Source organism: Dipodomys merriami, unplaced genomic scaffold (genome assembly GCF_024711535.1).
Source record: "Dipodomys merriami isolate MVZ:Mamm:240054 unplaced genomic scaffold, mDipMer1.0.p SCAF_17, whole genome shotgun sequence".
NCBI classification, from domain to species: domain Eukaryota; kingdom Metazoa; phylum Chordata; class Mammalia; order Rodentia; family Heteromyidae; genus Dipodomys; species Dipodomys merriami.
In genome coordinates this window covers 25,829,751-25,838,773 of record NW_027203048.1, presented here as the reverse complement: position 1 = coordinate 25,838,773, position 9,023 = coordinate 25,829,751, and positions in this window count along the sequence as shown.

Below are 9,023 nucleotides of genomic sequence, written 5' to 3'. Positions count from 1 at the left end.
CATGTGTGTGCAGGTCCTGGGGCTTAAACCAGGAGCTGTCCTGAGATTTTGTGCTCAAGGCTAGCACTCTACCACTTGAGACACAGCTCCACTTTGGGCTTTTTGGTGGTTAATTGGAGTTAAGACTCCCATGGACTCTCCTGCCCAGCCTGCTTTGAGCCAATATCCTCAGCTCTCAGCTTCTTGAGTAGCTAGGATTGCAGGCATGAGCCACTAGTGCCTGGCGCTGTGAGACTTGTCTCCAGTTAATCACCAAAAAGCCAGAAGTGGAACTGTCGCTCAAGTGGCAGAGCCATTAACTAAGGAACAGCACCCAAGCCCTGAGTTCAAGCCCCCAAACCAGCACTAAATTAATAAAGATAAGAAAGCTGTAAGCATGCTCCAGGAAAATTCAGTTCCCTGTGTTTTTCTCTGAGCCCATCTAAGAAATAGGCTGATCCAACAAATTTCTTTGTCCTGGTCTTGAGAGATAGAAGGCAAGGCTGGAGAGAGGCAGGGAGAGTTTGCAAAGGTCCTCTCCCTGCCCAGATAGCCTAGAATCACCAAGAAGGACCTAGAATCTGACCTGGTCAGGGTTGGGGCTAGTTTCAGGCTGGGGGACTCCCTGATAGAGGAGCCAGGCAACATTTCTCCTAGCTAAAGGAAAATACCAAGTGGTTACATGCTTTGGAGGAGGGTGAAGTTTGGGAGGAATTTACCAAATGTTTTGCAAGTTCAAAGCTACACTACAAAGCAAATTCAAGTTCCTTTTTCTTAGAAACTGCAAAGTCTAGAAAGATGTCCAAAAATCACTTATCCATAGCTATATACCAGGCTGTAAACCAATCTCAATCTCTCTCCTCCCTCCTTCCTTCCCTCTTCTCCTTTTCCTGCTCCTCTCCTTTCTTCTCTTTCTACTTCCCCCTTCCTCCCTCCTTCTCCATCTCCATTCTTTCCTCCTTCCCTCTCCTCCCACTCCTCCTTTTCCTCCTTCCCTTCTTTCCTTCCTTCCCTCCTTCCTCCCCATTCCTCCCTCTTCCTGTTTGTCTCTGACAGAGTCTTGTTCTGTAGTTCAACCTGGCTTTCAGATTCTCCTACCTCAGCCTCCTGAATGCTGGGATTACAGGTGTGTACAACCATGCTGGGCGCAGTAACATTTCTGTAAAGTCTGAGTTTGGAGAACAAGATATTTGAAATGACTGACAGGGATCCCGAAACAGAATTCCTCGCACCTCTTCCCAGCTGCAGTTTGTCCTTCAAGAGAAAGTTCCTGTTTTAACTTTTATCTTTGCTATCCCCGCTGGATGAATGCAGAGCATATTTCAAATTTCTCACTCCTTGCTAATTTTTATTTCCCAGTGCTCAGGAAACAAAAAGACTGTGTGGCAGCCAGGTGATCAACACCTGCAGCTTGCCTTTGGGGCAACGGAGGGACAGGAACCAAAGTTGGCCTGTGTATATCCCAAAGTAGCCAAGGTAGGATGTAGGTTACTGGTGACTAGCTAAGGAAGCAGAGGCCACTGTCAAGCGGAGAGGGCAGAGCCCTGGATGTCCTCCCTCCAGCCTTCCCCAACCTGTGTTAGTGTTCTTGGGGACTTGCATTATGACCCGTGATCACACATGGCTTTCTGGTAGGGAGAGAGAAGAGGATAGTACAGGCATTTCTGACTCTCTAGAGCTATCCCTGATGGAATTACTGGGCACTTTTCTCATTCTTGTGCCCCCCTTCACTTTGGACATCTGCTCAGTCTCTGCTGTCCAGAGTGTAGACTCAATCTTGCTTCCCAACTGTCCAGCCAATCCTGTCCTTGGACACCACCACCACTGCTCTGGGTGCAGGCCCACCCCGAGGCCATCCAGACCTGGTTTCAACCCTAATGCAGGTCAGGGATTCCTAAGTTATTTGAACTTCATTCTAGGTCTGACCTGATAAATGGAGGCTGAGTAATAACTGTTTCCCTGGATGTAATATGTGCCCTGTAAAAAAAAACCCTTTCCCTCTTAATGTTCTCCTTAACCCCGGTGCAATATTTAGTCAAGAATTGAGGATGGGAGGGCTTAGCTTCCATCCTCAGCACTGGGAAGGTAGGAAGGAAAGAAAGACAGAAAGGAAGGAAAAGAAAGAAAAGACAGCACTGAGGAGCCTAGGGGAGAATCCTGAGTTCAAGGTCAGTTTGAGCCACATTATAATACTCTATCTCAAAAAAGAGAGGGGAAAAAAGCAACTCAAAACCTTGGTCAGCACAGCTGACGTCCCCTGGCCTGCCCGCCCCTTATCCCCTCAGAACATCGTGTGCTGATCAGGGCACATCATCAGGTGGCACTCTGAGCTGTGGTTTGAGAGTTTTCACCCCAATGGCTAGAACAAGCATTCATTCCCATGCCTATCTCAAGTTGTCCTTTGCCAGTTCACAGTGAGCCAGAGGACAACCTTCAGAGAAAGATTATTTTAAGCTGAAGACATTTGAGATACAACAGATGCAGAAAAAGGTCTCTGCAGAGCCTCGCATTTATCTGATTAAAAGCAGAAACTTCTGAGAAATGAAGACTGCTGTAAATTCCCTTTTTAGGAAGCTTCTACTCCTAGGAGAGGAACCAAGAGTAACCCTACCATAAATGCTGCATGGGGCTGGGGTTTCATATCTATAAAGGAGATTAAAAAGACCACTTACACCTGCATAAACAAGCATCGTTACAAAGTTTCTTGTCTCCAGTTTGTCCTATAAACTTCATCGTATTTTCTAAGAATATCTATGATTATTCTTTTCCCTGACCCTCCATTTTTCCTACTAAGTTATAGGAGAGCCCCAAATTTTAACTACTTTTTTGTTACCAAAGGAAAACCTAAACAAATCTTCTGGTTTGCTAGCTCGTAGGTCACTTAAAAATCACTAGTTTTGGAGGTTACATGGCTAGATAATACCTCACCTGTTTCCCATTAGCCTTGCCATAGATTACGCCTCTGCCCTGTGGGTCAGGGTAACAGCTTAGGATGTTTTCAGGGACTTAAGGTCACACCTGAAAACAGTTGACTCCTCACTTGGAACTTCAGAGGGATGAAAACACTCCTGTCTCTATTCATGTTATGTCTGACTCCTTTGATGCCTTAGCCTTTGAGTCCAATTCCACCCAGCTCCTTGTGTAGACACATGGGGCATTGGAGAAATGTTTTGCTCTGAACTATAATACCAGGTTAACTTGCCCTAAACTTTCCTGTCTTTCTCTTCCCCTCTGAAGACTAAAGAAATCTACCATCTGGAAACACCAGCCCATGACAGGAGTGTAAGGGACAGCACATGAGTTCCTGAAAGATCTCCACCTATTCTCAGAAAAGAAAAGAGACACTGTCCCTCAGTATTTCAGTTGCACATCTGTAAGCCTTCAACCCCTCTGGAGTTGAGACACTAATGTGTGAGCAAAGCTCCCTTTTCTCCATTCTTTGGCCAATGAATGAAGCCTTTATTCCCAGCATTTATCTCTCAAACACTGACTTTTCTGGGGGATGAGCTTTCAGACCTGAGACAGTAACATTTTGAGTTCACTCACAAGACATCAGATAGCACTTCAGACATGTGCCTTTGGTTAAATAGGGAGAATTGGAGGTGAGGGTGAGAAGCCATGCTTAGCTAAAGTCTCCCAATTGTCAGTGTGGCCTGCCTGCCTGGTACCATTGTGTCAGTCTGGAGGGGTTCCAGAGAGGTTATCTTTTCTGGCCCCTGGTCTGTCCTGAGTAGGGAAATGGAAGAGAAAGGAAGGAAACAGGCTGGACTAGATCTTCAACAGGCTAGGACTGTTTATTGAGGAACGATAAAGGGTACAGCTTTCCTGTGGGCTTGGAGACTGTGCAAGGAAGGGGTCTAGGAGTTGGATTCTTATGGGGTCTAAGCAAGGAGGCAGCTGGGCGCTGGTGGCTCACACCTGTAATCCTAGCTACTCAGGAGGCTGAGATCTGAGGATCATGGTTCAAAGCCAGCCCAGGCAGGAAAGTCCATGAGACTCTTATCTCCAATAAACCACTCGAAAACCAGAAGTGGCACTGTGGCTCAAGTGGTAGAGCCCTCTCCCCTTGAGCTGAATTGCTGAGGGACAGCACCCAGGCCCAGAGTTCAAGCCCCATGACAAAAAAAAAAAAAAGTAAATAAATAAACAAGGAGGCAGAGGTTAATGAAAAGCCATTAGGTCAAGGGAGGGGGGGGCTTCTCAGTTGGGCCCACAATGGGATGTTTACAGCTAGGCTGAAGTCCATTGCTCTGCCTGCATCAGGCAGTCTGTGCAAATCTTTGGTGGCTTGCCTGATATCCGTATGCACCTTGGCAAATAGGGTGGAAGTCAAACCTTCATATTCCATCTTTGGATTTGTAGAAAGATAGGGCCAAGAGGAGAGAGGCAAGTCCTTCACTGAGCTTTTGGGCATTCTCTTCCTTTGGAGTATTAAGAAAGCTAAGACGGCATTGCCTGCCCGGTGGGTGGTTTGCCTTGGATCACAAAATGTTTAGTGATAAGTCCTGTCCTTTCTGGAGCCCCAGGTGATCATATTGTACAGCAAGAAACAGAAGCCACTTTGAGAGGTCAAATTGGGAGTCTTTATGGGAGAGTGTGCAGCTGCAGGCGAACTGTCTCAAAGACCTACAGCCCAGAATTGAGCTTGAACCAAGCAAGCTTTGAAAGACTAAAACCACATGCTTGGGGTGGAGACCAAGTTTTAGTAAAAGTGTTATACATAAAGCAAAGCATGCTAGATGAGGCTGCTTATTACTAATAAAAGTGTCAAACTAGGGGATAGCAAACTATCCAGGGAAACAGTAGGGAGCCATCATCAGGACCCCAATTATCTAGAGGAATCATGAACTTCCTGGAGCCCTAGACTCAAGACACATCTGCAGTCCAAAGAATATGTGTCCTTTAGAATTCTCAGAAAGCCCCTGTCTTCTATTTACTTCTATCCAGATGCTAAGATGGCATTACTTAGATCCAGTATCCTTATTTCAATCACAAGTGACTGCTGCAGAGATTGGTCTAGAGCAAAGACACAAGCTTTTCTCCTGTTTTTATTTATTATTATTATTTTTTTTTTTTTTTTTGTCGGTTGTGGGGCCTGAACTCTGGGCCTGAGCGCTGCCCCTCAGCTCTTCAGCTCAAGGCTAGCGCTCTACCACTTGAGCCACAGCGCCATTTCCGGCTTTTTTCTTTTGCTTATATGGTGCTGAGGAATCAAACCCAGGGCCTCATGCATATGCAAGGCAAGCGCTCTACCACTGGGCCACCTTCTCAGCCCCTCTCCTATTTTTAGTTAATTCATAGGCCCCAAGTAAGTGGAACTGGAATTTTTTCCAGGTTCAAACTCCCAGAATCTTACATTTCCTCTTCAGCCCTCTTCAGGGGTACAGATATTTGCCTTAGGTTTAACAGGTGGAATTTAGGGCAGGGAGTGAGAAAGGTAAGCAGAGTTAAGACAGTCACAAGTTGCTGGTCTGTTCAGAGGTGGCCTCTGGTGGTCTGCGAGTCCATTGTGTCAGAATTGCTGAGGTGGGGGCTCTATAGAATAAGAGTCACTGATGTCTGGCAGGTGGTCAGATTTCTGGCACACCACTTCATGGATTCTGAGATAGCTCTGTACTGAGTGGAGAAAGAACAGTACAAAACGGGATTCCCAGCCTTTGATTCTCCTGCTCCCGGTTAATTCATAAGCCCAAGTAAGGAATCCACGTGGTTTAGAAAGAAAAATAAAGCAGTTTTTAAGCATAGGTGCTTTTGCTGACCTTTAAGGTCACCTTTCAAAGCCACAGTAATGATAACTAAGATAACTGAGAGCGGGCGCACTGGTGGTGGCTCACACCTGTAATCCTAGCTACTCTGGAAGCTGAGATCTAAGGATATGAGGATCCAGTTTTGAAGCCAGCCTGGGCAGAAAAGTCCAGGAGACTCTTGTCTCCAATTAACCAGAAGCTAAAAGTGGCTCTGTGGCTCAAGTTGTAGAGTGCTAGCTTTGAGTCAAAGAGCTCAGGGACATAAGGGTTGATAAAAGGAAAACACTAAGAAGTTCAGATAGACTTTGTTTGAAGAACCAACTGCCCTGGGCTATACTCTAGGGCAGCTTGTAGCAGTCAGACTTAGTAACCAGGTGCAATTTTCTTGAGTATGGCTAGAGGAAGTGTAGTGCATTAGATTAGTGTGGAGTCTTTTCCCTGACTCACAGCCAGTTACTTGGTGATCAAGGGCCTGCAAAAAGAATTGGGGGGCAAAATGAATTGAGCAAGATGCTCTAACCAGTTTTTCAAGTGGAGGAGGTCGGCACTTCTCCTAAATTCCTGTAGATCATACATTCTCCCCTCCTCCACAAACCTTCCCCCTCCCCCCCCCCCCCACGAAAGTACAGAAAGAAAGGCTTAAAGAGTGAATGTTTGTGGGATGAGATAGGGCTATTAGGGAAGGATTCCTCCTAAGGGCCTTTCACAGCCTCCTAGAGGAGTTTTGCCTTAAGGGAGGAATTTAAGAATCCAAATTCTGAAGTGAGTAAAAGAGAAAAGGAACAGATTATTGTTTGAGTGAAGGCAGGGCTGACAGGGGGATGCATAAAGAGTGAAGAAAGCCTGAACCGATGACCATTTGCCATTGCATTGACAGAAATTCTCTGAGAGTACTGTAATCAAACGTCCCATTTTGGGATTACTGAGACTGGTTGTCATCAGTTTATCCTGTAGCCTTATTTGATTGCAGTAAAAAATGAGTCATTTTGACTTTACTAGATCCTTTACTAGAAGGGCATTTAGAAAACATAGAAACACTTCTTGCCCACTGACCTGACTGTGAGTGATTCCACACAAACCATGAATGAAATCACAAATAACCACTGAAATAATCAAATGAACCACAAAATATGAAAAAAGAAATCATAAAAGACTATTGAAGGCTCAAAATATGTTATATATTCAAAGGAAGCAGGATATGGAAGTCTATTTGTAAAGACAATGTACAAAAATGGTAAAGAATAAGTATCTCTGGGTGGTAAAATTATTATTATTAGGTTTTTAAAAAGAGGTAACCAAGTAAGAACAGCACCACGCATGTGGTATTCAGGTAAGGGGTAGGTTTATTCAGTAGACCTGCTGGGACCAGGCAAGGTTGGCACTCTACGCAGCTGGCAAAAGAGAGAGCATCTGACCCTGGGTTAGGCCTCATATAGGGTAGGGGCGGGGAAAGGTGTGTCCAGGTAAAGGGAAGTGGGATCAGATAAGAGGTGGGACCAGGTGGGAGAAAGGTGTGGCCACATCAGATTCAGATGTGACCTAAGCGGATACGGATGTGGCCTCTTCCAGGTGTCCCGGTTGCCTAGGTAATGAAGGTACTGGGCGAGGTCTGTTCACCGTCCAGGAATGGACCTTACAATTATTTATATTTTCTCCTTAATATTTATTTTCTAAAATTTCTATAAAAGCACAATACCCTTTACTCTCAAGAAAATAAAAGTTATATGTACCAGGTATCAGTGCCTCATGCCTGCAATCCTACCTACTCAGGAGGCTGAAATCTGAGGATCAGAGCTCAAAGCCAACTCATACAGGAAACTCATGAGACTCTCCTCTCCAACAAGCAAAAAGAAGAAGAGTTATCGTTCAAGTGCTAGAGTGCCAGCCTTGAATGAGAAAGTTAAAGGAGAGTGCAAGGGCTGGGAAGGTGGCTCAGTGGTAGAGCACTTGCCTTGCATACATGAGGCCCTGGGTTGGATTCCTCAGCACCACATACACAGAAAAAAGCCAGAAGTGGTGCTATGGCTCAAGTGGTAGAGCGCTAGCCTTGAGCTAAAGAACTGAGGGACAGCACCCAGGCCCAGAATTCAAGCCCCACGACTGACAAAAAAAAAAAAAAAAAAAAAAACAATACAAATCCCTGAATTCAAGCCCCAGTACTGGCACACACCAAAAAATTAAATGTGGTTATCATTGTTTAATTAATTTATTGTTATTATAGAGGGATTATGAGACATGTAATGAGTACATTTCCTTTCATACAGCATCTTCTGCTCCCTCATTCTCTCCCAGTCCCTCCCTCCCATCTCTACTCATGTGTACTTCACTTTCTCCAATGTCCAGTGAGCTCCACTGTAGCACATTTTCACCCTTTCCCCCTCAAGTTCTGAGCCCTCCTGAAGATATACACTTGAATACACCATACTTAAAGAAAAGAAGACAGAATCATCAAAGAAAAATTTTTCTTTAAAGAAGAGAGTTCTCGTTTCAATATCTTGGAGTTAGTTTCAATATATAGATCTATCTTTCTATCTAATGCTATGTAAATATGAAGGTAAGGGGCTGGGAAGGTGGCTCAGTGGTAGCGCGCTTGCCTTGCATGAATGAGGCCCTGGGTTCAATTCCTCAGCACCACATAAGCAGAAAAAGCCAGAAGTAGGGTTGTGGTTCAAGTGGTACAACACTAGCCTTGAGCTAAAGAGCTGAGAGGCAGCGCACAGGCCCAGAGTTCAGGCTCCACCACCGACAAAAAAAAAAAAAAAATAGAAGAGGAATACAAAGGTAATGTAGGCATTACCCCCTTTGTGTTTCTCTCTTAAGAATATCCTCTTGCTGGGTGCTGGAGCATTTTTTTTTTCAGGTTTATTGTCTGACAAAGATCTGATCTCTGTTTCTGAGGTAGCACCTTGAACACTGCCTCCTTGGGAAGAGAGAGATTTTGTGTCTTTATGTAGCAGCAAACCAAGGAGCATAAAGAGACAAGGGGTCCTCTGGCAATCCTTCACTTCTTGTTGTCATGGGGCTTGCTGTTTTGTTCAGGCTGGTCTTGAATTTGTGACTCTTCTGAGTGCTGTCTCTAGCCTCTTGAGTGCTGGGACTACAGGTGCACACTCCCATACCTTGCATGTCAAGTCCTTTGATAATTTCACTCCATTATGTTTGTGGAGGGTGGGGTGGTTGGTGTGTTTGTGTCCTCATAGGACAGGGAAAGAATGCCCTAGAGAGATACAAAGAAGAATCTGAACAAACAGGCCATGCTGACTTACCTTAGTTTGTCATCATCAGATCACACCCTGC